We start from the raw sequence: 8,635 nt of genomic DNA on the forward strand, positions 1-8,635 counted from the left end.
CTGCACAGAGTTCTTCTTCTTCCAGGGCATCAACAGGGCACACAAGTGATATTATTTGTCGTCGTTGTAAGGGAGGAGGTCATTATGCGAGAGAATGCAAATCTCCGCGTGTGATGATTGCTACCGCGGATGGTGGATATGAGTCCGCTAGTGACTATGATGGGGAGACATTGGCTCTTATTACACGTGAAGAACATGGTGGAGATGATTCTGATCATGAGACGCAATACATGGCTCCTGAAGACGCTGACAGGTATGAATGTTTAGTTGCTCAACGTGTTTTGAGTGTGCAGGTCACACAAGCTGAGCAAAATCAGAGGCACAATTTGTTCCATACCAAGGGAGTTGTGAAGGAACGTTCTGTGCGCGTCATAATAGACGGAGGGCGCTGCAACAACTTGGCTAGCATGGAGATGGTGGAGAAGCTTTCTCTCACCACAAGACCACATCCACATCCTTACTACATCCAATGGTTCAACAACAGCGGCAAGGTTAAGGTAACACGTACTGTTCGTGTGCATTTTAGTATCTCTACATATGCTGATTATGTTGACTGTGATGTGGTACCTATGCAAGCATGTTCCTTATTACTTGGTAGACCATGGCAATTTGATAAAAAACTCTGTACACCATGGTAGAAACAATCACTATACTCTTGTTCATAAGGATAAAAATATTACTTTGCTTCCTATGACTCCCGATTCCATTTTGAAAGATGATATTAATAGAGCTAATAAAGCAAAACAGGAGAAGAATAAGAGTGAAAATCAGATTGGCAAAAGAATTTGAGCAACAAATGAAGCCTAATAATAAACCATCTAGTGTTGCTTCTGAAATTAAATTGAAAAGTGCATGTTTATTTGCCACCAAATCTGATATTGATGAGCTAGATTTCAGCAAATCTGTTTGCTATGCTTTCGTGTGCAAAGAGGCATTATTTTCATTCAAGGACGTGCCTTCCTCTTTGCCTCTTGCTGTCACTAACATTTTGCAGGAGTTCGCTGACGTCTTTCCACAAGACGTGCCACTGGGATTACCGCCTATTCGAGGGATTGAGCATCAGATTGACTTAATTCCCGGTGCTTCACTGCCAAACCGTGCACCATACCGTACCAATCCAGAGGAGACGAAGGAGATTATGCGTCAAGTACAAGAGCTTCTCGACAAAGGTTATATACGCGAATCCCTTAGTCCTTGTGCTGTTCCTATTATTCTAGTGCCGAAAAAGGATGGTACATCACGTATGTGTGTTGATCGTAGAGGCATTAATAATATTACTATTCGTTATCGTCATCCTATTCCTAGGCTCGATGATATGCTTGATGAATTGAGTGGCTCTACAATATTCTCCAAAGTTGATTTGCGTAGTGGATACCATCAAATTCGTATGAAATTGGGAGATGAATGGAAAACAGCATTTAAAACTAAGTTTGGATTATATGAGTGGTTAGTCATGCCTATTGGGTTAACTAATGCACCTAGTACTTTCATGAGATTAATGAACGAAGTTTTACGTGCTTTCATTGGACGATTTGTGGTAGTTTACTTTGATGACATATTGATTTATAGCAGATCTTTGGAAGAACATTTGGAACATTTACGTTCTGTTTTTATTGCTCTACGTGATGCACGTTTGTTTGGTAACCTTGGGAAGTGCACCTTTTGCACCGACCGAGTATCTTTTCTTGGCTATGTTGTTACTCCCCAGGGAATTGAAGTTGATAAAGCCAAGATTGAAGCTATTGAGAGTTGGCCGCAGCCCAAAACGGTCACACAAATGAGGAGTTTTCTTGGCCTCGCTGGATTCTATAGGCGTTTTGTGAGAGATTTCAGCACCATTGCTGCACCTCTCAATGAGCTTACAAAGAAAGATGTGCCTTTTCTTTGGGGTACCGCACAGGAAGAAGCCTTCTCGGTATTGAAAGATAAGTTGACACATGCTCCTTTACTCCAACTTCCTGATTTTAATAAGACTTTTGAGCTTGAATGTGATGCTAGTGGAATTGGATTAGGCGGTGTGTTATTACAAGATGGCAAACCTGTTGCATACTTTTCTGAAAAATTGACTGGGCCTAGTCTGAATTATTATACTTATGGTAAAGAATTATATGCTCTTGTTCGGACTTTAGAAACATGGCAACATTATTTATGGCCCAAAGAATTTGTTATACATTCTGATCATGAATCTTTGAAACATATTAAAAGTCAAGCTAAACTGAATCGTAGACATGCTAAATGGGTTGAATTCATTGAGACTTTTCCTTATGTCATTAAACACAAGAAGGGAAAAGAAAATGTTATTGCTGATGCATTGTCTCGCCGCTATACTATGCTTTCACAACTTGACTTCAAAATATTTGGTTTGGAGACCATCAAAGATCAATATGTGCATGATGCTGATTTTAAAGATGTAATGCAGAATTGTAAAGAAGGAAGAATGTGGAACAAGTTCGTCGTTAACGATGGATTTGTGTTTCGTGCTAACAAGCTATGCATTCCAGCTAGCTCCGTTCGTCTTTTGTTGTTGCAGGAGGCGCATGGAGGAGGATTAATGGGACACTTTGGCGTGAAGAAGACGGAGGACGTACTTGCTACACATTTCTTTTGGCCAAAGATGAGACGGGATGTTGAGCGTTTTATTGCTCGATGCACTACATGTCAAAAAGCTAAGTCACGACTCAATCCTCATGGTTTATATATGCCTTTGCCTGTACCTAGTGTTCCTTGGGAGGATATATCTATGTACTTTGTTTTAGGTTTACCTCGAACAAAGAAAGGGAGGGATAGCATATTTGTTGTCGTGGATAGATTCTCGAAAATGGCACACTTTATACCATGTCATAAAAGCGATGATGCTGTTAATGTTGCTGATTTGTTCTTTCGTGAAATTATTCGCTTGCATGGTGTGCCAAATACTATTGTTTCAGATCGTGATACTAAATTTCTTAGCCACTTTTGGAGATGTTTATGGGCTAAGTTGGGGACTAAACTGTTTTTTAGTACTACTTGTCACCCCCAAACTGATGGACAAACTGAAGTAGTCAATAGAACGTTGTCTACTATGCTTAGGGCTGTTTTGAAGAATAATAAGAAAATGTGGGAGGAATGCTTGCCTCATATTGAATTTTGATGAGGACATGACTACCTTGGATATGACCAAAAATATTGCATATATGCATATTTGTCAGGTGATTTCTAGTGCAAACTATTCAATAATCTATTTATGTTATCCAGAACAAAAATACTTCACACACTTTTGTGTTTTGTCTAATTGCAGGTGTATGGGACATTTGTACAATCCACATATGAAGATAAGGAAGAAAGAGATGTTTATTTGCTGTTCAAAAAGTTCTCTCACGTCACTTTTGGCCCAAGAGAAGATAGAGTCCAAGTCTCTCACGTTTTGGATTCAGATTCGGACTGCACAGACATACCTGACTCAAAACGCACACAAGTTTTTCATACGGACTCCGAATTGGGTGATTCTTTTTTTGTTAGAAACTAGATTTCGTGCACTTTCCAACCCAATTGGAATCACCTTCAAATTTGTCCGGAGCGTTGAGTTGTGGACGAAACAATCTGATGCTGCAGCAGAATCCGAGTCAAACTACAAGTCCAAAGGTGTTACATCACCTCCACTTGGGCCCATTGGCCTTGTACGACCTAGATTTAGTTTTAGGCTGCCTTGGGACGTCCTCCCACCTCCTTGGCCGCCACCCCTTGCTCCTATATAAGTAGATCCATCTAGTAGCTTTTTCCTTGGGATTTGTTTAGTTAAAAGTTAGCCATTGCAACTTCGTGTGCTTCGTTTGTGTCCAACGACCAGACCAAGACCACTTTTCGGATCCCCACCATTATCAATACTTCATACATATTCGCGATATTCAGATTGCTTTTATCATATTCTTGCTTGTTCTTCGATTGATTGCAGGAATAGACCTTCGTGGTCATGTTGATCGTGCTCCGGCGTGGTCAATAACCTCTCGGAGTTGGTTTAGCGATTGCTAAGGCACAACGTCGTTGCACTTTTGTAGTCGGATTGTCAAAGTCGTCTCCACCAAATCGATAGTTATCATCTCATCGAAAGATCGGGACACCCCGCCTCTATCAAGTGGTATCAGTTTTCAGGTTGCTCGGTGAGAATTTTCCAGTTTTTCCTTGATTAGATTTATTTTCTTACCTATTGTCCATTAAAAAGCCACAAAACAAAAGTTAGATCTATTCATCCTTTGTCCTAGCCAGACTGAGCCTTTACAATTTTCTTTTCATTGTTTGCATTATTGAATTATCGGTTGCATCGCCGTGTCGAGTTGCTGGTCTTAGTGTCTAGTTCCTTTAGAGTTTCGAGTTCTGTTCACATTAGTCACGCAGCCACTGCATCATTATCCCATCCGCTGTCCACCATCCCATCCACCAATTTCCACCATGTGCTACGCACTATTTATTGTCATAATCATAGTTGAGGTCACTCACATCTTCGCCTGATCGAATCTGCATCTTATCTAGTTTGTCTTGGAAAGAGGGAGAAAAAGAAGATAAAGAAAAAAAAAGAGAGAAAAAAGGAAAGTAAAAAAAGAAAAAGAGGGAGAAGAAAAAGAAAAAAAAAGGCGTGAGAAAAAAAAAGAGAGAAGAAAAAAAAATTGGATCTATCTAGAATCAATCTCGTACCTGAATTCGGATTGGAATCTGTTTTGCGCACTGTTCAGTAAAACAGGTGTATCTTCCTCATACGAAGTCCGTTTTGGCTCCGTGAGTACTCAAATTGAAGCTAGAGACGAGCCGCATCTAAATAGTTGCAGAAGCTTGTTCAATATTTGACACCTCAAAATCGGCTTCTAAATAGGTCTTTTTGCCCTCTGAAGTTCGTGAACACAGCTTGTTCCAATTTTTCAGGCCAGTTTTAGAATTCTTTGACTCCTCATATCAACTCGGAATTGAGTGATTCTTTTTGCATTGGAAAGCTTGAGTTAGTAGCATTCTTTGCAAGAATTTACCAGAAAATTGGCTCAAACTTTTTAAGAGGAAAGTTGGAGAGAGAGTTGTTGTATATCCTGCTTGGCAATTGTTTTTCATCATTATCTTCACTGCCGTTGTGATCTTCACTTATATCTTGCTGTCAAGAGCTACTTAGTATCCTTCATTGATGCTAGTTGTGCTAGGCCGTGACCTCATTAGTGTTCTAGGCTCGCGTCTCTAGTCCGGTCTAGCCTAGGACCAGCACAGTAGCGTCGTTGAGCGTTTATTCAACATTGCATCTTTGAATTGATTATTGCTAATCTTTTGCTACCATATATAGCCAACCCAGATCCACATATTTCTACACCGTGTATACGTACGCTCCCCTGGAATCGCTTTACTCAAGATTCGGAGTTACTTGACACTGCTGGTTGCCGATCACCGCCTGCTGCATGGTAAGAACTTGTAAGACATTGATATTTGCTTTACTGTGAGCGTTTTACCACCACATCCTAGTAGTTAGAGGAACATTATTTTTGGGTTTTGTTTCTTGTTCTACTAATCATGACAGGATCCATAGTCAATTCATGGGCTTTGTCGATCGCGGGAGACGTGCCACCACCTTTGCAAATACCACAACCGTCACGAGAGGTGCACAAACATCCAAATGCACATGATCAGGTTAATGTATCTATACCACCATTTAATGGCCGTTTTAAACCTGCTTTATATATTGAATGGGAGTTTGACATAAAAAATATATTTGCTTCCTATAATTTCAATGAACATAAAAAGGTTAAGGTTGCGGTTGGTTCTTTCACTGGTTATGCTTTGGTTTGGTGGAGTGAATATTGTCGGTTACATCCCCGATTATATACCTACTACTTGGGATGATTTGAAACTTGCCATGCGACATACTTTCGTCCCTGCTTATTATACTCGTGACATGATTAAGAAGTTGCAACACTTAAAACAAGGTAGTGAAACTGTAACAAAATATTATGATGATTTACAAACTACCTTGTTGCATTCCTCTTTAGAAGAAAGTGAAGATGATTTTATGGATAGATTTTGGGGAGGATTAAACCGTGATATTCAAGAGATACTAATTCATGAAGAGTGTTATCCTATGGACCATTTGTTTCATCTTGCTTGCAAAGCTGAACAGGAAATAAAACGACGTGTTGGCCACGAGGAGAACAAGCGCACGGTGCACATTCCAAGAGTTGATATGATTGTTCCTTCAATTACTAGGCATACTATGACAACCACATCCGTTGTTTTCAGGACTACATCACCTCCACCATGTGACACATCGCCCCCGAGAGTGGCTACATCATCTGAGTTGATCATAAGAGGTAATGACAAAGGTACTGATCTTCCATCTCTACATAAGAATGATGAATGCCTTGTCAATTTGAATGCACCATCTGATGAGCTACCCACTACTTTGATCACACCACCTATTTTAGAGGACTACGTTGATAATTTGACTTTGCCATGTGATCAAACAACTGAAATACCAACAATTTTGAGTGCACCCATTGAATTAACTATTGATGCAAAAGAACCAATGTTTAATCATTTTGATATGACCTCTAATCTTGGTGATGATTCTGTGTTAAATGACTTATTGCATGTTTGCTTATTTAAGCATGTTGTAGCATGTAAATTTGATGCAAGTAAGGTTTATTCACCAATGTTGGGATGGTTTAATGATGAACATTGTCAATCTTTTGAAATGAATAAGAGCTTCACTTATATGTGCAAACTGAGTTGCAATATTTTCATGCCTTCTACTTCTTGTGCTGATTTTTTGGCTTTAGATTTTATGAACTATGCAAGTTACTCATCTATTCATGTGTCATATATGCAAAAATCAAGGGAAGTAAAAATGGATGACATATACATATACAACATGTACACCTTGTCTCTTTTGTTAGCCACATTTCAGATTAAGCAACGCCGAGGACGGCTTTATTTTCAAGAAGGGGAGGATGATGAGGACATGACTACCTTGGATATGACCAAAAATATTGCATATATGCATATTTGTCACGTGATTTCTAGTGCAAACTATTCAATAATCTATTTATGTTATCCAGAACAAAAATACTTCACACACTTTTGTGTTTTGTCTAATTGCAGGTGTATGGGACATTTGTACAATCCACATATGAAGATAAGGAAGAAAGAGATGTTTATTTGCTGTCCAAAAAGTTCTCTCACGTCACTTTTGGCCCAAGAGAAGATAGAGTCCAAGTCTCTCACGTTCTGGATTCAGATTCGGACCGCACAAACACACCTGACTCAAAACGCACACAAGTTTTTCATACGGACTCCGAATTGGGTGATTCTTTTTTTGTTGGAAACTAGATTTCGTGCACTTTCCAACCCAATTGGAATCACCTTCAAATTCGTCCGGAGCGTTGAGTTGTGGACGAAACAATCTGATGCTGCAGCAGAATCCGAGTCAAACTACAAGTCCAAAGGTGTTACATCACCTCCACTTGGGCCCATTGGCCTTGTACGACCTAGATTTAGTTTTAGGCTGCCTTGGGACGTCCTCCCACCTCCTTGGCCGCCACCCCTTGCTCCTATATAAGTAGATCCATCTAGTAGCTTTTCCTTGGGATTTGTTTAGTTAAAAGTTAGCCATTGCAACTTCGTGTACTTCGTTTGTGTCCAACGACCAGACCAAGACCGCTTACGGATCCCCACCATTATCAATACCTCATATATATTTGCAATATTCAGATTGCTTTATCATATTCTTGCTCGTTCTTCGATTGCTTGCAGGAATAGACCTTCGTGGTCAGGCTGACCGTGCTTCCGGCATCGTCAGTAACCTCAGGAGATTGGTTTAGCGATTGCTAAGGCGCAACGTCGTGCACGTTTGTAGTCGGATTGTCAAAGTCGTCTCCACCAAATCGATAGTTATCATCTCATCGAAAGATCGGGACCCTCGCCTCTATCATCATGTCCTCATCATCCTCCCCTTCTTGAAAATAAAGCCGTCCTCGGCGTTGCTTAATCTGAAATGTGGCTAACAAAAGAGACAAGGTGTACATGTTGTATATGTATATGTCATCCATTTTTACTTCCCTTAATTTTTGCATATATGACACATGAATAGATGAGTAACTTGCATAGTTCATAAAATCTAAAGCCAAAAAATTAGCACAAGAAGTAGAAGGCATGAAAATATTGCAACTCAGTTTGCACATATAAGTGAAGCTCTTATTCATTTCAAAAGATTGACAATGTTCATCATTAAACCATCCCAACATTGGTGAATAAACCTTACTTGCATCAAATTTACATGCTACAACATGCTTAAATAAGCAAACATGCAATAAGTCATTCAACACAGAATCATCACCAAGATTAGAGGTCATATCAAAATGATTAAACATTGGTTCTTTTTCATCAATAGTTAATTCAATGGGTGCACTCAAAATTGTTGGTATTTCAGTTGTTTGATCACATGGCAAAGTCAAATTATCAACGTAGTCCTCTAAAATAGGTGGTGTGATCAAAGTAGTGGGTAGCTCATCAGATGGTGCATTCAAATTGACAAGGCATTCATCATTCTCATGTAGAGATGGAAGATCAGTACCTTTGTCATTACCTCTTATGATCAACTCAGATGATGTAGCCACTCTCGGGAGCGATGTGT

This window comes from Triticum aestivum, chromosome 3A (assembly GCF_018294505.1).
Source record: "Triticum aestivum cultivar Chinese Spring chromosome 3A, IWGSC CS RefSeq v2.1, whole genome shotgun sequence".
NCBI lineage: Eukaryota > Viridiplantae > Streptophyta > Magnoliopsida > Poales > Poaceae > Triticum > Triticum aestivum.